The sequence below is a fragment of the Gracilinanus agilis genome, chromosome 3 (assembly GCF_016433145.1).
Source record: "Gracilinanus agilis isolate LMUSP501 chromosome 3, AgileGrace, whole genome shotgun sequence".
NCBI classification, from domain to species: Eukaryota; Metazoa; Chordata; class Mammalia; order Didelphimorphia; family Didelphidae; genus Gracilinanus; species Gracilinanus agilis.
The window spans coordinates 151,437,736-151,460,774 of NC_058132.1; the positions used below are offsets into that span (position 1 = coordinate 151,437,736).

At 40.3% G+C, this 23,039-nt stretch overlaps 1 protein-coding gene across 1 annotated transcript in view; it reads right to left on the reverse strand.

The window, feature by feature from the left end:
• LOC123240619 (beta-galactosidase-1-like protein 2) overlaps nucleotides 1–22,770 on the reverse strand; it is a 62,242-nt gene extending 39,472 nt beyond the window's left edge. The window contains exon 1 of the mRNA XM_044668313.1: nucleotides 22,708–22,770. The gene's annotated coding sequence lies outside the window, so the exon portion shown is untranslated. The remainder of the gene's footprint in view (nucleotides 1–22,707) is intronic.
• Nucleotides 22,771–23,039: the final 269 nt, after the last annotated feature.

The window sequence follows — 23,039 nt, forward strand, 5'->3', positions numbered from 1 at the left end:
GGTGACAGAAACGCAGCTAACAAGGCCGAAGGCAGGAGAGACGAGCGCGGTGGGGTTCTCACAGGGAGGCCGCTGTGCTAAAGGGAAAAGGCTGGAAGCGGTGGTGCGCCGAGGCTGCATCTAGAGGGGATGGAGGAAGCAGGCCGCAGGGCCTGCCCGGTCGGTGGGCCTCTAGCTGGGCCTCTAGCTGGGCCTCTAGGCTACCGCTCAGTACATACCGTACCTCGGGGCCGCCCGACTCCCACAGCTGTCCAGCTTGAGAGGCAGGTACCTGGAAGAGGGCAGCCGGGTTAGAAAGTGCGCCTGTCACTCGGGCTCCGCGTGCGCGGCTCCTCCTGCTCTGCTTTCACAGATCAAGCGTGGGCCAAGAAACTGCCTAAGATGGAGACCCATGGCGAGGAGAGGAGGCCGAGAGGCCTGGTCTGAAGGGCAGGATGGCCTCCACGCGCCCTCCGCTGAAATCACTGCCCCGTAATCTCTCGGACTGAAAAAGAGGGGTCACCTCTCCAGTCCTGCCGTGACTCCGTGCCAGCTTCAGCCATCTGGGGTGTCCTTCATGGGGACTCACAGGACCATACAGAGTGCAGCCCCGCCAGCCGCTGAGCCACCATCGCGGCTCACAGGGCATTGCCATGCAGCCTGCTGGTCTGGGCCTTTTCGTACTTGGCTCTGTTGATTTATAAATAACTTAACCGCTATTGAATATTTCAGAGTAATAAAGCATTTTGTAGACTATCTCACTAGATCCTAGTTAAGCTTCTGAAGTGGAGAGAGCAAATGTTATCTCCATTTTACCAATGAAAATAAAAGCAAGGCTCAGAGACGTTAGGTGACTTTTTTAATGTCAAACAGCTATGAAAGGTCGCTGCTAAGAAGGATTCCAGTTCTTCTCCGCCACGCCGGCCTTCTAGCAAGCCTCTCTCCTGCCACCAGACTCGGTCACCCACCCTTCATCAGACAAACGTTAATAAGCACGTAGACATCCACACTTCTGCCCACGCCGCCCCCTTTGTCTGGAATGTCTTCTATTCTCTTTTTAGGTTATCAAAAAATCTCTAAGTTCAAATTTCACCTCCATCAAATGTTTTCTGATCACTTCAGTTCCCACTGCTAAATTTCTATAGCAGATAATTCAAAATGGTGAGTGAAAGGATTAAAGGGGCACAAAAATGCCTAACATATCCTTCTGAAAAAGACAGTAGAAATACACACACACACACACACACACACACACACACACACACACACGGTTGAAACCTCCTACAATAAAAAAAAATCATCAAAAAAATTTTAATGAGCAAAACAAAGAACAGATACAGTTTTTAAAGATACAATTGACAGGGGCAATTAGGTAGCAGAGTGGATAGAATACCAGGCCTAGAATCAACAGGTCCTGGGTTCAAATGTGACCTCAGATACTTCCTGGCTGTGTAGCCCTGGGCAAGTCACTTAACCCCACTTGTTGAGCACTTGACACTCTTCTGTCTTAGAATGGATACTAAGACAGAAGTTAAGAGTTTATTAATAAATAAATAAATGAAAAGTGTGAAAATACAATTGAGTAAATTAATCAGCTAAAGAATCAGAAGCAAAGCAGATGGAAAAATAAACAATGTATTGTCTACCAAGAGATATCTTCAAATGGCTGACACATTTAAAGAAATTAAGCTATTAATGATACTAAAAGGAAATTATCATAAGACTAAAATAAAATGAAGGCTTTTTAAAATCATTGAAAGAAAAAAAGCTAGAATTAAAAGGTGCTAAAAATTATACCTAGAAAATTATGGGGAAAGGACAATATTGAAACTACAACAAAATTGAAACTGCAATCAAAAATCTATAGAGGGACAGCAGAGGTGGCTCTATAAATAAAGAGCCAATCCTAGAGATAGGAGGTCCTGGGTTCAAATATGGTCTCGAACACTTCCTAGCTGTATGACCCTGGGCAAGTCATTTAAACTCCAAATACCTAACTCTTACTGCTCTCCTGCCTTGGAATCAATACTTGGTATTGATTCTAAAAGAAGATAAGGGTTGGTCAGGTTTTTTTAATCTATAGAAATAACCAATATACAACAACAGAAAACAGAATTTTACATATATGAAGCATAGTAAAAAAAATATTACCTCTCAAAATAATAATAGTAATAATTATCCATAAGTTAGACCTGAAGGTCTTCAGCTTACAATAGCAATCTTAGGATTACTGATATGGCAGAAAATGTATAAAAACTGACTGACTGACTGACTGACACTCTCTCTCTCTCTCTTTCTCTCTCTCTCTCTCTCTCTCTCTCTCTCTCTCTCTCTCTCTCTCAATTCTTACTTTCCTCCTATTACTTTTTGAAGTAGAGTCAGGGAAACCTGAGTTCAAATGTGACCTCAGACAATTACTAGCTGTGTGATTCTGGGCAAGTCATTTAACCTTTATTTGACTCAGTTTCCTCAACTGTAAAATAGAAACAATAAAAGCACCTATTTCCTAGTGTTATTATAAGGATCAAATGAGTAAATATTTGTAAAGCACTTCACACAAAGTCTGATACATAGTAGGTACTATATACATGCTACCTCATATTAGTATTTTGACAAGCACCAAGTTAAAATAGGATCACAGAAAACTTTTAAAGAAATGGCTAGAGAAATTGGAATATAACATTTACCAAGCTTAAAAGCCTGAAGCCATCAACCTGGATCTATCTACCCAGGAAAAGAGAGTATGCACTATGAAACCATATACATGAGAAGTAGATTACTGTAAAAATGATCAGAGATATTCACTTCAAAAAAGTCTTTTGGCAACAAACAAGCCTTATAGCCCAAAAATTAGTATTTAAAATAACTCACACTTTACAAGTCAAGAAAAACTCTTTACATTAGAGCCTTCAGAGCACAAACTCTTGAAAACCGTATTTTAGAAACTAAGAAGGAAGAGGGCAGGAGAATACCAATGCAAAGCTCCTCTCACTGATGAAAGGGGAATTCAAGTGAAAGAAACCTTCATAATAGTTAATAATATATGATAACTTTTGTTTAGAGAATTTTATTAAGTTTGACTTAATGATAGAATTTTTAATAGAATTAATTAATTAATAAGATAATTTTTTAAAGTAGAGGTTTAGCAGAAGAAAAACTTATGATTGATCAAATGGTTCAATGGTTATTTGATTGGGGATGTTGACTTTAAATGATCACTCTATTGCAAATATTAATAATATGGAAAAAGGTTTTGATCAATGATACATGTAATGTAAAATGTACAATGTAAAACCCAGTCGAATTACTCATTGGCTCCAGGAGAGGGGAGGGAAAAAACATGAATCATGTATCCATGGAAAAATATTCTAAATTTTAAAAAATAAATGTTGGGGATTATTTCTATCCAATAGAATGACTGAAGAAGACAAATCTAAGAATTCTAATGATAACCAGAAACATTTATATTAAATATTCAACTTTAAAAAAAGAGTAATAGAACAGATTAAACCATACTAATAGAAATAGACAAAGATCTAAATAGATTCAAAATGAATAGATAATCTGAAATTGTTGCTACATCTTGAAAAGTGGGAATTGTATTAATGATTCTGGACCAAGTTGAATTCCACTTAGATTCCTGACCATGGGCTCTAATTGGAGATCTTTCTTCATTTTTTCTTTTCTGGAACCATGACACTTTCTAGTTATCTGAAAATCATAACAAATGCTCATACCCTTTGCATCTCTCTTCCAACTTTAGCTCTCCCATGTGTCTTCCTTTTTTAAAACATAAGCTCCTTGAGTGCAGGGGCTATCTTGTTTGCTTGTATTTCTTTCACCAGCACTTACCACAGGACCAGGCAATAAATACACAGTAAATAAAAAATGCTTAATAAATGCTTTTTCACTCATTCAAAGAGAAGATATCAAAAGAGACAAGCAAGGATGTTATACTATTATGCCAAAAGGTTTTATGTATCAATCTTAAATAAATATGCACTCTAATTCTGCAGCAAAATTCAATAAGCAAAACCTTCCACCCTAACAGAAGAAATTAAAACAAATATGAATTAAAAAATTTAAAATCCAACTATCAGAACAGTCCAACAAAAAAAATTAGAGTATTAAATTAAATTTAATGAATGTGTGTAAGGGCTTAATCAAAAAAGAAAAGACCATACACTTTTCCCCAATGTTCATGTAACAAAAAAATAATAAGAGAACTGAGCCCAAAAAATGATATAAGCAAATATAAAAAGCAGAAATTATTTATGCTATAATTATAGGCCGTAATGCAATGAAAGGGACTAGAGAATAATGAAGCAATAAATATAGTTTTAGAAATGAAAAAATATAGTAAATAATAACTAGATAAGAGGCAACTAGGTGGCTCAGTGGATTGAGTGCTGGACCCAGTAGCTTCAGGAGCCCCACCCTGTCTTAGAGGTAAAGCTGCCACAGATTTGTTAGTAATTAAATCTGTTGATTTAGCCTTGGGATGACCATTAACCATAATGTGTTCACATGAAGTCAAAGCATAGTTGCTAAGGCATAGAACACAGGCAATCTTTTTAGATGATGAAAATATTACCTTAAAATGTTTTACAATACTTAATCCTGTAACCTTGCTTCCAGATTTACCAGTTTCAGGAGAACCATTACACAGTTGTGAATCTTTAGTGTCCATAGCTGAAAAACCTCGAGATAATCTCCTGGACACTCCTTTAGAAAACCCAGACTTAAGTCTTATTTACTGATGGTTCTTCTTTCACGAGGGATGGTATACTCTACACTGGAGTTGCTGTAGTCACAGAATTTGCTACTGTGTAGTCAGCTTCACTGCCCTAAAATATAGGTGCTCAAGGTACAGAACTGATAGCTCTAAAACATGCCTGTATAATTGCCAAAGATAAGAAGGCAACAATAGATATGCCCTGGGAATATGTCATGCAGTGGGTATGCTATGGCTCCAAAGGGGATTTTTAACTTCAGCTGGGAAATGTATTGCAAATACAGAAATCATTAAAGAAGTGCTTTCTACTTTCTAGCTCCCTGAAGCCCTAGGCATAGTTCCTTGCTCTGCCCATACAGGTGGAACTGACCCTGTCTCTAGACCACTGGGTAGATACTGCAGTGAAGCTAGCTGCCTTAGAAGGACTTGAATTAATTTTAACATTGGCAACTAGTAACAACTCAAATTTATCTCTTTCTTATAATGAAAATGAAGTGGAAAAATGGAAACAAAAATTTAAAGCTAAACAGATAAATGGAGTATGGGTGTGATCTGAAGGAAAACCCCTGCTCCCTAGAAGTTTTTATCACCAAATATGCTTATCCATTCATGAGAATAGTCACTTTGGCACCCAGGGCATTTTAGACTCTATTAAAAGAGTATGGATAGCCCCTGATATAACTACCATAGCCTCTAAAGTGTGTGCAGCCTGTCAAGCTTATAATCAGCATGCCTATTGTGGCAAAGCTTTTGGTGGGCGTCCTCTGGCTTACACACCTTTTGAACACCTACAAATTGATTTTATCACTATGCCAAAGGCTGGACCTTATAAATTTTGTCTAGTCATAGTGGATCAGATGACCAGATGGCCAGAAGCATTTCCTAGCACCAGAGCAACAGCAGCTTTTGTTGCCAAGGTACTCTTAAAAGAGAGTATTCCTCGCTGTGGCCTGTCAGCACCTATTCAGACAGGGGAACTCATTTTACCAATTCCGTTTTGTCTCAGATATATTCTTGTTTGGGGATCATTCCCAAATTCCATGTACTGTGTTATCAGATACTTCCTAGATATGTGATCCTGGGCAAGTCACTTCACCCCCATTGCCTAGCCCTTACCACTCTTCTACCTTGGAACCAATACACAGTATTGATTCTAAGATGGAAGGTAAGGGTTTAAAAATAATAATAACTAGATTAAAAAAGGAAATTATAAAAACAGTAGATTATATTCAAAGTAATGGCCATACAGATTCTTCAATGGATCTGTGATCTCATCCATGTGATCATTCTCTCCAGCCCAGACTTCAGACATTCACATCTGTCCCTCCTGTGTGACTTGGTTTCCTCTTATATCAAGCTTTTCCACCTAATATAATAATGGCCTTCTCTTAGATCTCTTGATATTTTCTCAATAACAATGAAACACATGAGCAACATCAGTGATCCCCTTGCTCTTGCTTTAAGACTGGCTTGTTTTCTAAATTCTAAAACATAGATGACATCTTTAATGATGTTTCCTATACACAATTCATCTTTGGTTGCTTATATCCACCACACACCCTTGTTGCCTTTTGAATAACATTCAGCTTTAGTTTTTTGGATACTATTCTATGACTTGTAGCCATAAAGCACTTATAAAAGAATAATGTTTTCATGAAAATGGGCTGTAAAATCTATGTCAGATTGTTTCCTCTCTCAGGGAGTGGGGAAAGGTGGGAGACTGGGAAGGAGGGAGAGAAGTTGAAAATCAATACTTTTAAAAAATGAATGTTAAAAAATTGATTTTACATGTAATTATGTGGAAATATATTTTTTAAAGAAAATGGGCCTTTGTTTTGAGAGCCTTGGGGTCATTAAGAGTACCACATAAAGATATATTCTTGTTTTCCTTCTATCAACTCCTTTGCCTTCTATTACTCTTCATACTACCTAGTACCTTGAGTTTATTTTTAATCTCTTCTGATTAAAGAGTTAAAATCAGAAGAAACAGTATAAACTAAACCCTTCATCCTCTTCAGATGTTAAAACAGTCTCCAATGTCACAAAGTTACTAAATGACAGAGGATAGGCATAGGTCTTCTGAATCCAAATCTCTCTCTCTTCTCCTCTCTCTTTCCTTTGAAAGTAATTTTTCTTTACTCTCACTACTAATATTATTGATTTACTAATGAGGGAATGAGGTTTCTTTGTACTCAAAAAAAATTTTAAGTGCTGTATAATATTCCAAAGATAGTCCCAGTCCACTCTGAATTCCTGCCATAGACCAGGCCCAGCTCTGTCCAAGTTTGCAGTTTCTGTCCAAGATACAGATGTTCTGATGGACCAGCTCTAATGTATACTTGGTCCAGGATTGCTGCCTCTCCCAACTTCATCTCCTTAAGCACCATTTCTTTTTTATTCTGTACTATATCTCAGAAAATGACAATTCTTGTTGCTTTTTGGCATGTAATGAATCCAGTTCCACTAACTCTAAACTAACTAAACAGAATTTTTAAGAAACTTTCCTTTTTTGCCATGTTTTATACCCAGTGCTGGACACCCCACCCTAGGAAGCCAGCTTAGGCTGTACTCGTCAATTAGGCATCTCTAGGCAGCATCTAAAACCCAGCTTCACTATCACGCTTCCAATTATGGTGCATGCTTTGGAAAGCTAGATCCAGGACCATCTGGATATTCCCATTTGCCATAATAAAGACAATGAATATGGCATTCTTGTCTTCAGCTTTAAATGACCCTTTTCCCTATCCCTTATCCATCTGTTTATTCATTCAACAAACATCAAGGCAGTTCACTAGAGACCAGCAGATGCAAAGCCATGAAACCCAGCCCCTCTGTTCAAGAAGCTTTTGTATAAAAATCATGATGATCCACAGGTGTATAAGGGAGGAACAGAGATGCAAAGCTAGGAGGGATCAGAGGAAAGAGAGATCCTTTTCTCCCTCGTGTGTGGAGCAGGGATGGAATGCAGATGGGGAGGAATGGGGAGGCTTCCTAAATGAGACAGTACTTGAGGTAGGACTAGAAGGAAGGGAGGAACTTCCTCACACAGAGATAGAAGACATGCATTTAGAGAAATGAGGATGACAACAGGCACAGAAATGGAGGCACAGACTATAGAAAGAGCTCTCTAATTTGAATGAAATAGAGATTACACAAAGGAAATACTATAAGATGAGACCTAAAAGGTAGGTAAGGGTCAGCCTATGGGGGGTATCCATGGTAGGGCCCACAGTTTATACTTTGGTAGGTGGCAGAGAATCAATGACAGTTTTTAGAGCAGAGATATGACACAGAGAAGGTAAAGGAGGAAAGAAGCCTATAATGCAAGGTTTTTACAGCAGTCTAGGAAAGAAGAGAAGAGGGCCTAGGAAGAAGGACTGAAAAGCCCTGAGAATTCAATAAATGGATGTGAGAGAGGATGTCAGGGAGGCTTAGCACCCAACTGATGCTCAAGGTAAGAGGGGGAGAGTCTGAGATGACTCTGAAGAGCCCTGGTGACAAAGAAGTGGTGCCAAGAGCAGAAACAGGGATTAAGAGGAGAAGCAGCTCTACAACTACATCAATCAGGTAATTCTGTATTCATCAAAAGTGGGTCATTTATTTAATGCATCAACATTAATGTTTCTATTGCTCTTTTGGGAGATTTCTAGGAAGAAAACTGCAATCCTGAATTCAAAATGTAGCAAGAGATGACATGTTAGCAGAGTTTCTTTAGAACCTCTTCTCTAAACCACTCAGGAAAGTGACATCAAGAGGAAATCCTAAAGGAAGATTAAAAGACAAAGAAAAGGTAATAGAAAGAAAATGGCCTATGTTAGAAACTTTGCTAATGACTAACCAATACACTAACAATGAGTTGTTTTCCCTTCCGGAGCTAAAGAGCAATCTGTAGCCTGGCTCATTCAAGAGCAATCTCTCTAAAGTCTCCAATTGGAAGTTGGGATGTTGTACAAGGAAATAAAATTCATCTTATTTCCACACTGCAATCTTTCAAATATTGGAAGGCAACCGTCATGTCTTCCCCTTAGTCTGATCTTGTCTAGGCTGAATATTCCATTCCTTCAACCAGCCCCCTAATGGCATGGCTTCAGGGACACGCTAGCTTGTCAATATCACTCCTCAAAGGTGACATTATCAGAGGGCAGAGCCAAGGTGGAGGTGTAGTAGCAGGAAAATCCTGAAACTGCTCTGAATATCCTTACAAACCAATCTTTAAAAAGTATCCCAAAAGGACAGAAGTCAAAACAGGACAAGCAAGGGGACTCTCCCACTAAACACAGTGTGAAAGATGGACAAAGAGAGTGGGTTTACACAATATAAGGGTGCTAAAATGCCACAAGGAAAAGCTTAGCACCTACCATGCCAGATGCAGAGCCAGGACCTGGGCAACCTCAAGATTCTAGAACACAGGTAACACTAACAACAAAAAAAAAAGCACTGCAGACCTACCCATGAAGGCTCCAGGTCCAGCAGTGAGATTCGGAGCTCAACAGCAATGGATTCACTATGGTAGCAGTAAAGACAGCCTCAGGGCAAAACACTTCAAAGTATGCTACACCAACAAAAAAGCACCACAGACTTATTCCTGGAAATCCCAGGCCATGGAAGTGAGGTTCAGAGTTCTATAGCACTGGGCTCACTCAGGCCTCTGACAGAGCAATGAAGATAGCCCCACGGCAAAACGCTGTGAGCCAGAAGTTATGACAGAAATGACCAGCAGCATGCAGGACTTTCAGGCCTTGAATGGGAAAATGGGTAAACATCATCCAAGAAAGCTCCTGACCCTGGAAAATTTCTACAGAGAAAAAGAACACAAAATAGAAGCAACAGGAGAGGGTGAGAAAACAAGAAAACACATGCAAACTCTCCAAAAAACAAAAAATGAAAACTGGTCAAAAGCTCTGGAGAAATTAAAAAAGGAGTTCAAGAATTATGTAAGACAGATAAAAAATGGGAAGAAAAGTGGGAAAAAGAAATGAAAGTAATGCATTAAGAAAATAAAGGCTTAAAAGGCAAAATTGGTCAAATGGAAAGAAAGTCACAGAAATCAAATAAAGTAATAAGCAGATTAAAAACCAGAATTGACCTGCTGGAAGAACAAGCAAAGAAGTCCAGTGATGAAAAGAGTGCCATGAAAAGTAGCATAGGCCAAATGAAAAGGGAGGAATCAAAAGATCATGGATGAAAATTAGTCTTTAAAAATTTAAATTTTCACAAGACATCAAGAAATAATAAAACAAAATCAAAAGAATGAAAAAATAGAAGAAAATATGAAATTTCTCATAGAAAAAAACAACTAACCTGGAAAATAGATCAAGGAGACAATATGAGAATTACTGGACTATCTGAAAGTCATGGCCAAAAAAAAAAGTCTAAACACCATATTACAAGAAATTATCCAAGAAAACTGCCCTGAGATTCTTGAACAAGAGGACAAAATAGATATTGAAAGAATCTATAGATCACCCCCTACATTAAATCCCCAAATGACAACACCCAGGAATATTATAGTCAAATTTAAGAGCTTCCAGACCACAGGATCTGGTAGCCTCCACACTGAAGAACCACAAGGCTTGGAATATGATATTCTTGAAGGCAAAAGAACTGGGTCTACAACCAAGAATCACCTACCCATCAAAACTGACTATATACTTTCAGGGGAAAGTATGGGCATTTAATAAAATAGAAGATTGCCAAGAATTCCTGAAGAAAAGACCAGAATGAAACAGGAAATCTGATGTCCAAATACAAAATTCAAGAGAACCATAAAAAGGTAAATAAGAAACAAAAAAATATTTAAGGGTTTCAACAAGGTCAAACTGATTATATTCCTATATGAAAAATGAAATCTATAACTCTTAAAATTGTTATCATTATCATAGCAGATAGACGAAATATACATAGGCAGAGAATATGGTATTAAACTGTTTAGGATGATATGTAAAAGGGGAATGTACTAAGAGAAATGCAAAGGAAGTAAAATGGGGTAAATTATACCACATAAAGAGGTGCATGGGGAGGGTGGGAGAATACTATCACAAGAAGGAGAGGATGAGGGTGGTGACAGGTAATATTTAAACCTTACTCTCATTAGAATCAGTTCAGAGAGGGAAGAACAGCCAGATGGGGTATAATATAAAATCCTATTTTATCCTATAGAGATGTAGAAGGCAAATAAGGAAGGGGAGGTGTGGGGAGGGAAGTAATATAAGTGAGAGAAAAGTTAGGGGATGATTAAAAGATCCTAAAGAGAAGTAGGAAGAGAATATGGAGGGAGGTGGTAGGAAGGGGAGTAAAATAAGGGAGGAGGGGAGAGGGCACTGATTAAAAGCAAAACACTGGTGTGGTGTGAAAGAGTGAAAGCAGAAAGGGCAGGATTAAAAGAAGTAATCCTAATGATGGGGAATACACAGATGATAATCATAACTGTGAATGTGAATGGGATGAACTCACCCATAAAATGGAAGTAGATAGTAGAGTGGATTAAAAACCAGAATCCTACTGTGGAAAGGAAAACTGAATCAAGCTTTTGGCTTTTCAGCCCACTGAGAAGAAGCAGACAGCAGTTGGAATGTGACGGGAGGGGCAGTGACATTTGGAGCGGGGGAAGAGGATTATGGGAAAACAGTAAACTGAAAGGGCTATGCCCTCTGAACTCTGTCGAGTGAGAAGCAAAGTCCTGGAGCTCTAGATTCCCACCTGTGGAAAAGCCTGGCCTCCATTTTCCCTTGCCCAGAAGAGAAAGAAGGTTCCTGTTATTTGAGAGCCTCCATTAGAGGAATAATGAACAACTACCACTGCTGAGAAGGGGCTGATCCCTTAACTTCAGGGGGTCACCCTGAAGATCCTTTCCTTGCTTTGACCTTTCCAAGAACGGCACTTGCCACTGGTTATGGTTGGAGAGAGACCTTAATTAAATAAGAAGAGGATAGTTAAGTTGGAGCAGAGTATTGAGAGGGGAGTTGACAGACATTCACACCAGGTCTGTCACTCTTCCCAACATCAAACCCTCTTCAATATATACTTATATTTTTACAGTTTATATATTTTTATACTACCATATGTTGTTTACTAGAAACACACATGAGGCAGATAGACACATGTGGGGTAAAGGTAAGAGTCTGGAACAGAATTTATTGGGCATCAACTGAGAAAAAGAAGACAGCAATCATAATCATGATCTCTGACAAAGCTAAAGCAAAAAAGATCTGATTAAAAGAGATAAAGAAGGTAATTGCATACTGATAAAAGGCAGCATAAACAATGAAGAAGTATCAGTACTCAACATATATGCACCAAATAGTACAGCATTCAGATGTTTAAAGGAGAAACTATTGATGCTTAAGGAGGAAATAGTAAAACTATTCTAGTGGGGGCCTCAACTTTTCCCTATTATCACAGTCATAGTGAACTTGTGGCATGGGTACCAAAGATAGCACACAAAGGGCTCTCTGTAGGCATGTACCACCCCCTCCACTCAGGGATCATTACTAGAAAGGCAGAGGAACTTGGGCAGAGCTGTTCCCCTCCCCCTCTCCACTGTGCCTGATGATATTTTTTTCACATCCTCAACCCCTCTGCCCAGCATCCCAATGGGAACCCAAAGAGGGTAGGTAAGGTGGGCAGCTCACAAGCAACAGAGCTAGAGGGAAGGGGAGTGCTCAGGCTACACCCCTCCTCTCTTTTCCTGCACTGAGGACATTCCTCACATCGCCCACACCTCTACCCAGCAGCCCAATGAGAATGCTTTCTCCCTCTACTGTGAGGAGTAAAGTGGGGGACACAGCATGCCCAGCACTTAGTGGAGGGGGAGGGGCATGGCATGTAGTCTCCAGGGAGATAAACATGGCACTCAGTCTGGGGGTTGGGGTGGGGTGGTGCCTGGCACTCTGTCTCTAAAAGGTTCTCCATCATAGCCATATCAGCTCTAGATAAATTGAACCAAAAAATAAATAAGAAAGAAGAGAAGTGAATGAAATTTTAGAAACATTAGCTAATAGATATTTTGAGAAAAGTGAATAGGGATAAAAAGGAATATACCTTCTTTTCAGCAGTACATGGTATATATACAAAGATTGACCATGTACTAGGACAGTGATGGGCAAACTATGGCCCATGGGCCAGATGCAGCCCCCTGAAATGTTCTACCCAGTTTCATGACATTATTCCTAATCTGACAAATACAATGAGTAGGATATAATACAATGAAACTTCAAAAGGGTTGCCTTAGAAACAGACTGACAGATGAGCATTTCCTTTCCTTTGGCCCCCTCTTTAAAAAGTTTGCCCATCACTGTACGAGGGCATAAAAACATTGCAAACAAATGCAGAAAAGCAGAAATAATAAATGCAACCTTTTCTGATCATAATGAGATAAAAATTATAATTAGTAAGGATGCATGCAGAGGCAAAGCAAAAATTAAATGGAAATTAAATTATCTAATTCTTCAAAATTGGTGGGTTAAAGAACAAATCATTGAAACAATTACTGATTTCATTGACGAGAATAACAATGAGGAAAGAACATATCAACATCTATGGGATACAGCCGAGGCAGTATTCAGGGGAAAATTTATATCCTTGAGTGTCTATATCAACAAAAAAGAGATTAACAAATTGGGCATATAACTAAAAAAACTAGAAAAAGAACAAATTAAAAATCCTCAGATAAAAATCAAATCAGAAATCCTAAAAACCAAAAGAGAAATTAATAAAAGTAAAAGAACTAATTAACAAATTAACTATTAATTTTTAATTACAAATAAGTCTAGGAGCTGGTTCTTTGAAGACAACGTAGATAAAATGGTTAAAATTTAAAAAAAGAAAGAAGAGAATCAGATTAATAGTATCATGAATGAAAAGGGCAATCTCACCTCTAATGAAGAGGAAATTAAGGCAATTATTAAGAGCTATTTTGCCCAATTATATATCTAGGTGAAATAGATGAATATTTTCAAAAATATAAATTGCCTTGATTAACAAAAAGAGGAAATAAAATACTTAAATAATCCCATATCAGAAAAAGAATTTGAACAAGCCATCAAGGAATTCCCTAAGAAAAAAATTCCCAGGGCCAAAATGGATTCACAAGTGAATTCCAGTAAACATTTAAAGAACAACTAATCCCAATACTATACAAACTATTTGATATAAGCAAAGAAAGAATTCTACCAGATTCTTTTTATAACACTAATATGGTACTGACTCCAAAGCCATTGCTGTAGTTTTTTGCTAGTATTTTATTTCATATTTTTGCATCTATGTTCATTAAGGAGATTGGTCTATAGTTTTCTTTCTCTATTTTTGGTCTTCCTGGCTTGGGAATCAGTACTATATTTGTGTCATAAAAAAGAATTTGGTAAGCCTCCTTCTTTGCTTATTATATTAAAACCATTTGACAAAATACTAGCAAAAAGACTACAGCAAGTTATCACAAGGGTTATAACTAGGTGGGATTTATACCAGGAATGCAAGGCTGGTTTAATATTAGAAAAACAATCCATATAATTGATTACATCAACAACCAAACTAACAGAAATCACATGATTAGCAACAGATGCAGAAAAAGCCTTTGACAAAATACAACACCCATTCCTATTGAAAATACTAGAAAGTATACGAACAAAAAGGGCCTTTCCTCAAAATAAACAACGGTATTTATTTAGAACCATCAGCATGTATCATATCTGCAATGGGGATAAGTTAGAATCTTTTCCGATAAGATCAGGAGTGAAGCAAGGATGCTCATTATCATCACTATCACTTAATATTGTACTAGAAAGGTTAGCGGTAGCAATTAGAGAAGAAAAAGAAATTAAAGGGATTAAAGTAGGCAATGAGGAAACTAAACTATCACTATTTGTAAATGATATGATGGTATACTTAAGGAATACTAGAAAATCAATTAAAAAGCTAATAGGAATAATTAATAACTTTAGCAAAGTTGTAGGGTATAAAATAAATCCACGTAAATCATCAGCATTTCTATATATTTCCAACAAAACTCAGTAGCAAGTGTTAGAATTAGAAACTCCATTTAAAATCACTATACACGATATAAAATATTTGGGAATCTATTTGACAAGACAAACTAGGAATTATATGAACACAACTACAAAACACTTTTCACACAAATAAAACTAGATCTAAACAATTTGAAAAACATTAATTGCTCATGGAAAGGATGAGTTAATATAATAAAAATGACAGTCTACCTAAATTAACTTACTTATTCAGTGTCATACCTATCAAACTACCAAAAAATTTTTATAGAATTAGAAAAAATTATAACAAAGTTCATCTGGAAGAACAAAAGATTAAGAATATCAAGGGAACTAATGAAAAAAATGGGAAGGATGGTGGTCTAGCAGTACCAAATCTTAAACAGTAATCATAAAAAAAAATATGGTACTGGCCAAAAGATAGAAGGGCGGATAGTAGGATAGACTAGAGGTAAATGACCTCAGCAAGCTCAAGTTTGATAAACCCAAAGATCCCAATTTTTGGAACAAGAACCCACTATTTGACAAAAACTGCTGGGGAAATTAGAAAACAGTATGGGAAAATTTAGGTTTAGATTAAGAATTCAGAATGGGTAAATGACCTAAATATAAAGAGGGAAATTATAAGTAAATTGGGGGAACATAGAACAGTATACCTGTCAGACCTAAGGGAAAGAAAAAAATTTAAGACCAAACAAGAGATAGAGAATATTACAAGACATATAATGAATAATTGATTATATTAAATTAAAAAGGTTTTGTACAAACAAAACCAAGACAACCAAAATTAGAAGGGAAGTAACAAACTTACAAAGAATTTTTATAACAAAAATCTCTGACAAAGGTCTAATTTCTGAAATTTGTAGAAAACTAATGTACAAATGTACAAGAAAGCAAGCCATTCCCCAATTAACAAATGGTCACAGGATATGAACAGGCAGTTTTCAGATGAAGAAATACAAACATGAAAAAGTGTTCTAAATCCCTTCTGATAAAAGAAATGCAAATCAAAACAACTCTAAGGTACCACTTTATACCTAGCAGATTGGCCAATATGACAGTGAAGGAAAATAATAAATGTTGGAGGGGATGTGGCAAAAAAGGGACACTAATACACTGCTGGTAGAGTTGTGAACTGATCCAATCATTGTGGAAGACAATTTGGAACTATGCCCAAAGGGCTTTAAAAAATTGCATGCCTTTTGATCCAGCTATACTACTGCTGGGTTTGTACCCCAAAGAGATTTTTTAAAAATTTCTTAAATTTGGAGTTCTGGTTTTAAAAGTTTACTCTATTACAAAAATGAATAATATGGAAATGGGTATTAAGTAATAATTACATGTATAATCCAGTGGAATTGCTTGTTAGCTCCAGGAGGGGGGAGGAAAGAGGAGGAGAGAATATGAATCATGTAACCATGGAAAAATATTTTAAAATAAATAAATTAATTTTAAAAATTTTAAGGTGACATTATCTATGCCATCATCTAAGTCATTGATAATAAAAAGGCTGATGGGCAGTAGGCCAAGGAGAGACTCCTGGGGCACTCCACTAAAGACTTTCTTCCAAGTTAAAATTGAACCACTAATGACAATTCTTTGCCTATGATCATTTATGTTTGCAAATCCTCCTAACTATACTATTATTTAGTCCAAATTTCTCCATGTTTTCCACATGAAAAGCATAAGTGATTGTCAAAGGCTTTCCTAAAACTCAGGTAAATGATAAGGAAGTGAGGTTATCCTAGAATATTCATTCAGCATTGGCTCTTTCCTAGATGTTCACTAATTATTCTCTAATAATGTGCTCTAGAAATCTACCAAAAAATGAAGGCAAGGGTCTTTGTACTAGATTTTACATATGCTATTCTTTTTTTTCTTTTTGTGGGTAAACTGAGGCAAAATGTCATGCAGCATTCATGCATCACAGATTTTTCATAATCTTTCAGTCATTCAATAAACATGTATAAAGCATTTATTACATAAAAGGTAGAGTCCCAAGCATCAGAAAACAAAGATAAAACATAAATTAATGTTTTCAAGAAGCTTATATTCTATTAATAAAGTTATAGTTTATGCACAGATAACTAATACTAAAAAGGAATAATAGAGGAAAAGGAGACACCTAGACAAAACACACTTAAGTTCCAAACCACTGACTTATAGATGAAATTTTAGAACATAAACTTTGGTCAGTCTGCTTTGCATAATTCATTATGACCTTTTACAGTATCTGGTTTCCTCAACCAGATTATAAACTGCCTGAGGCCAGGGACAATGTGCTGTATTTCTCTGTATCCTTTAGAGAGTCTGTCTTTCCAGACACTGGGACTTGGGAAATACCTGAAATACTCGATGAAGGATGAAGGCTCATTCTCTAGCCAAAGACATCTCTGGGCAATATCAAAACTGGATGAAAGAAAGTCCTGCTAATGGGCCCACGCTAGCCTTCTTTCAGTAAGAAAACAAAGCTCTGTTCTAAGTGGAAGCCTCCTACCGGTGCATCAGTGAGCCAGGCTTTGAGTCCTGAGCTCTGTCTGGCCCGGGTCCTCCTCAGTGGTCACATGGGGACTGCCCTATAATGTGGATACAGCATCTTCTATTTGTTTTGGCCACATGGCTGTTTATACCAAGGTAGCTGCTATAACCCTCACTCGATATGAAAGGAAAATGAGGTGGAGGGAATGACTTGTTCACGATCCCATGATAAGCCTCATGCCTGCTTTTTGTTTTCCGTTTTTAATCTAGGGCAAGGGTTCTGAACTGAAATCCCTGAACCTGGTGCTGTTTTGCCTTTTTTTGTCCCTCCCAAGTATGTTATTAATACTATTTCAATACAACTGGTTTTCTTTGTAATCCTATGAATTTTATTTTAGGCACTGAAAACCATTATGGTCCATGGACTTTTATGAAACTTCCGGGGGCAGTCCAGGACACAAAGAGTTAAAAAACACCAATCTGAGAGGTTTGGGAGAGTTGGGGCAAATTGAAAGCAAAAAAAAAAAATGCATCTAATGTGAAATACTACTTTCTTATTCTATAGAGTACCCTTTACTTTTGTAACACTCCAAGGTTTAAGAAACACTTTCCCCACGCTGCAGGACAAGTGGCACACAGATTATTCTCCCCATTTTGCTGAGGAAGAGAATGCCACCAGAGGGGGGAGCACATTGACTCGCCCAAGATCATCCAGTGAGTAAGGGGCAAAGCTGGGACAAACTGAAATCTGCGGATTCCAAGACCGCATATCCCAGTGGGATTTGGGCTCGGTTGGGTCCCCGATAAAGCCTCTGTGTCCTGGGGCTTCCTCAGGAGAATTCTCTGGCTTCCCCAGAGGGACAATGGCCTGAAAGCCTCTACACAGTTCCCTTTCAAACCACACAAATAGGTCGTTACTTCTCTCCCAGAGAGCCCATGCCCAGAGCCATTTTATTCCATGGGGCTCAGATCTGAACGTCAAATTTCCATGTTTAAAAGTCGCGGGGACCTTAACCTGGCATCGTGGATCTTCAAGCAAGGATGGTGCAAAGTAGTGTATAGTCTGTGCCATTTACTATGCTAAGTACTTTACAAATATTATCCCAGGGGCGGGTAGGTAGATAGAATAACAGGCATGGAGTGGGGAGGACCTGGAGGAATCAAATCTGGATTCGGATACATCCAAGCTGTGTGTCCCTGGGCAAGTCACTTAACCTAGTCCTTAGCAAACTTCTATCTTAGAATTTTAGAACTGATACTAAGACTAATTGATAGTTATATATAGATATATATGTGTGTGTGTGTGTGTATACACACATACACATATATATTTTTTATTATTAATTAAAGAATCATAGGATTAAACCTAAGGAAGGGACCTTAAAGATACTTGGAGACTTCACTTTATACTTCACTTTATCTTGCCAAAGAGCCTATTCCCAACCCTAAAAAGAAGACGTCCAAGGAGCACAATTCCCTAGTTAAACTGTGGACTTTAGACTCTGCAGCCCTGGTTTCCTCCCTGGAGCCATAGAAAAACTTCCCCAGGGGCAGCTGGGTAGCTCAGTGGAGTGAGAATCAGGCCTAGAGACGGGAGGTCCTAGGTTCAAATCCGGCCTCAGACACTTCCCAGCTGTGTGACCCTGGGCAAGTCACTTGACCCCCACTGCCTACCCTTACCACTCTTCCACCTATAAGTCAATACACAGAAGTTAAGGGTTTAAAATTAAAAAAAAAAAAAAAAAAAAAAAAAAAAAAAAAAAACACTTCCCCACTCAGCCTTTCCCAAGTCTGGGACTGTAAAGACCAGGCTGGCCAATCTAATTGCTATTCCTTCTCCCCTGGTGGAGGGGTCTCTGCTTTATAACAATGAAAAACCAGTTTCTCAATCTGAGAAACTTTAATAAGTCCCTCTTAGGTTTTATTGGCATCATATCATTTTATGGGCTTCAGAAAAATCATTCCTTCCTCCTTTCCTCCTGCCTCTTCTCTGAAAACCTGTTCTAGTGCCCGGTTACAAGGTCCACTTTGTCCCCCTCCAGGCCTGCCACATCAGGCCTTCCACGAGTATGTGAATGCCTCCTGGATGCCCGTCTCCTCTAGGCAGAGCCAGGGCGGGCGCTGAGAACGTGCCAGAGAAGGGCGAGAGCCCAGAGGATGTCCGGTCCCAGGTTATGGGGCACGGATACTGGCTGCTCCCCGGTGGTTCTGCCCCTCGGCTCTGGGCCTCATCAGAGGCTGAGACAGGAAGAGATGCGAGACAGACAGGAGATGAATCTAGATGAAAGAAAGTAAGCGAGGGAGAGCCACAGACCAATCCTATCAGAGACACGTTCCTGGGGCACACGGAGGAGGAAGGTGGAATTGGCTTTAAGTCCTGAGTTGTAAATCCTTCTACCTCTCAAGCCTGAGATTCAAATCCAGTCCCAAAGGTCCTTCTGGTCCTGTAGCCCTTGAAAGGTCCTTCACCACTTAACTGCCACATCCCTCCCTAACCATGGGACTCCCAGGAAACTCCAGCCCTTCCCTGCCCCCTCCTCTTGGACTCCAGAGCCCTTCAGAGCCTGCTCTTTCCTTCCTTCCTAGTGCTCTGACACCTTCATCCCCACCAGGTAGTCTGTGACCCAGCGGCACTGCCCTCTGGCTGCCCCACCAAGCCTCTCTGTCTCTGGGACACCTTCCTGGCTTCAAGCCTCCACCCAAATCCCATCTCATAGAGGAAGCCTGCACCAAGCCTGCCTGACTCCTGGGCCTTCCCTCCGTCATTTATTCCCTCTCACTCCTGGAGACAGTTTGTTTGCATCCATATATTTGCATGTTGTCTCCCCACTCAGACCATGAGCTCTTCTGTAGGCAGGCCCTGGCTCTTACCCATCCTTATATCTCATCTCCAACTCCCACCCCTGCACAGTGTATAAGCCATGGATCAATGGACTGAATCAGCCCGAGGGGCCGCTTTGTCCCCTGGACCTATGGAAAATGGCCCATGGTGGCCCAGCAGCCCAGCTAAGAGGACATCCAAGAACTCAAGACACTCCCTTCCCCACTGCCACCACCACAGAGCTGGGGAACGGGGGCTCTCCAGCAGGATCTGTGAGGCCTTCGTGGGACTTGGAACAAAGTGTTCTGCATGAGTCTGGCCCGAGTTATTTCTTTTTTATGGTGGGGACAGGGGAGGGAAGGAGGCTATGCACCAAAAAAGAGAAGAACAAGGACCTAAAAGAGTAATATTCCAGCAGGTGGGTCCTGAGGAATGATGTCTCCCTTCCAGTCCATCTCCTTTTACAGACAGGAAAGAGTCCCTAAAGGGAACACTTTGCAGGGGCGCAGGTCACTCCTGATCCCTCTCCAATGTCCCCAGGAAAAACATAAGTGCAGGTCATCCCAAAAATGTCTCACACTAATAGGGGAGCATGCAAAGAAGAGCTCAGAACGTCGCCCTAGCCCATGCGACATAATCTCTCACAAAGAGAGCATTCATCATGCATCCTTCCTCATCTTCTCCCTCTCCCACCCAGGTACCTACAAACTCAGCCTTATCTCTCTTGATTTCACTCTTCTGGGCCACAAAGGAGAAGAGAAGACAGAAGCTATTCAGAAGCCTCCAGGCCCCTGCAAACACTTCTCAGCCCTGCAAATACCTCTCACCAGGTCCTTCACTGGGCCTACAGCACCCTTAACCCTCAACTAACATGGGAAGAGTACACTGTGTGAAGAAGGGTCAGCTCTCCCTTCTAGCCACGTCAGGTCTCTGGTCCCCCTGCTAGTCACTGAAAGCTCCTGCTGCCTTGGTTTCTTTAAAAAAAAAAGTTTCTGGGGTTTGTACTGGCCCTGAATAGCAAGCATCCTACTTGAATTGGATTAAAACAAAGTAGTTCAATGGATTGAGAGCCATGTTTAGAGATGGGAGGTCCTGGGTTCAGATCTGATCTCAGATTCTTCCTAGCTGTGTGCTCCTGGGCAAGTCACTTAATCCCCACTGCCTAGTCCTTACAGCTCTTCTGCCTTGGAAGCAATAAACAGTATTGCTTATAAGATGGAAGGGAAAGGCTTTTAAATTTTTTTTAAATAAAGCAAGTCAGGGACAAGAAGGAAACAAAGGAATGGGGAATTACTAGTCTAGTCAGCCTTGTTGTTTGCTGAGAGAGAGAGAGAGAGAGAGAGAGAGAGAGAGAGAGAGAGAGAGAGAGAGAGAGAGAGAGAGATTGAGTGTGTGTGTGTATAAGGGGCAGGTAGAAATCTATTTATTTTTTAGTATCATGAGATTACCTCCATGATCCCAGGAATGCAGCAGAGGTAGCCTGGGCCTTCTACCAGAAAGATTGTGCTGATAACATAGGAGTCCATGAGTGGAAAAAAAATGTTAAATGGACAAACAAAAACCAAAAATCTAGTCTCCCTTGAGAATTTTGCTATTTTGTTGAAGGTGTAACACAGAGAGATATATGTGTGTGTGAATGTATGTATATGTTTGGGGGAGCATGATAGAAAGGGGAGCTGGCTTAGGGAATACTGGTTGGACCTCTAGAGGCAATTCAAAAATCTCACTATTTCTCTTCTTCTGCCTTTCCAACATTAACTCCTTCATAGCCAAAACTCATGCCACTTCCCCCAGGCTACAGGTGAGCCTTTTTGCATATGGACAGCATCCCACATCTGCCTTATGGAAGAGTAATAAGCCCATATTTAAAACAATGCTGCCCTTCAGAAAAATCCAGGACCTGGGAAACTAGCCTTCTGCCTCACTGCAAGCCATGTGAGCTTTGACTCTGGGAGTTGGCTTTGCTTTACAAAGGTGATATCATTTTATTCTCCTACTCTCCCCCTTGTCATAAATGAGGAACCAGAGCTGCTGTGGGGGAGTGACTTGGTTTTGCAGGGGTACCCCAACCAGCAAGTGTTTGGGGCTGGATCTGAACTCAGCTTTTCCTGACTCCAGGAAGTCCAAAGATTTCTCCCAAGACTTTAAGCCCCATTCAAATCAGTAAATGTGTGTGTGTTGGGGGCAGGGGTGAAAAGAATTAGGGAAGGGCTGTTTTACGAGTTTAGAAGAGTAAATTCATACCAGGAGTGATAGGCTGCCCTTAGCATCCCTCTTTCCCCCCTGCCAGATATGGTCCTCCAGGAAGGCTAGAGCCTTCTGGGGTGAAGAGGGGCACTCCGAGGCCTCGAGGTCTCCAAGCGTTCAAGTAGAAAAAAAGAAGGGGAGGGGGGGATTGAGTGGGTGGGTGGATGTGTGGGGAGGAGGTGAATCCTATGATATGGATACTCCGCCGAGGTTGTGAAACGGGGTGGAGGAGGGGAGGGGCACGGGTCCGAGAGTGAGTCCTTGAAAAAAGCAGGAAGCATCCAGGGGGACAGGTGGATCTCGGCTTGGGGCGTAAGTGGGAGCTGCGCGTGGAAACTAGAGATATTGCTCTAGGGGAGATACCAACGTGGGCAGGAGAGGGAGGTCGCGGAGAGGGGAGCCGGTGGCGTCTCGGGTGCGGGTCCTTGGGGTGGCGGGGCTCTCACCTGCGGACCACCAAGCAGCCTACGATCACCAGCAGCAGGAGACCAATTTTCCGGCGTTGTTCTCGCCGCCGGCTGGAGGTGGTCCACATCTTGGGTGGCGGCGGCGGCTGTGGTTGGTGCTCCGACCCAGGGTCACGGTCCCACTCAGGCTCTGGCTCCGGCTCCGGCTCCGGCTCCGGCTCCGGCTCCGGCTCCGAGGCTCCGGCTCCGGCTCCCACTAGCTACCGGCACGCTAGCCGGAGCCAGTTTCCTAGGAAACCACACCCTGCCCAGCCCCTTTGGTCGCGGTAACTCGCTTGATCCCGCCTACCCACGCCTCTCATTGGGCTTCT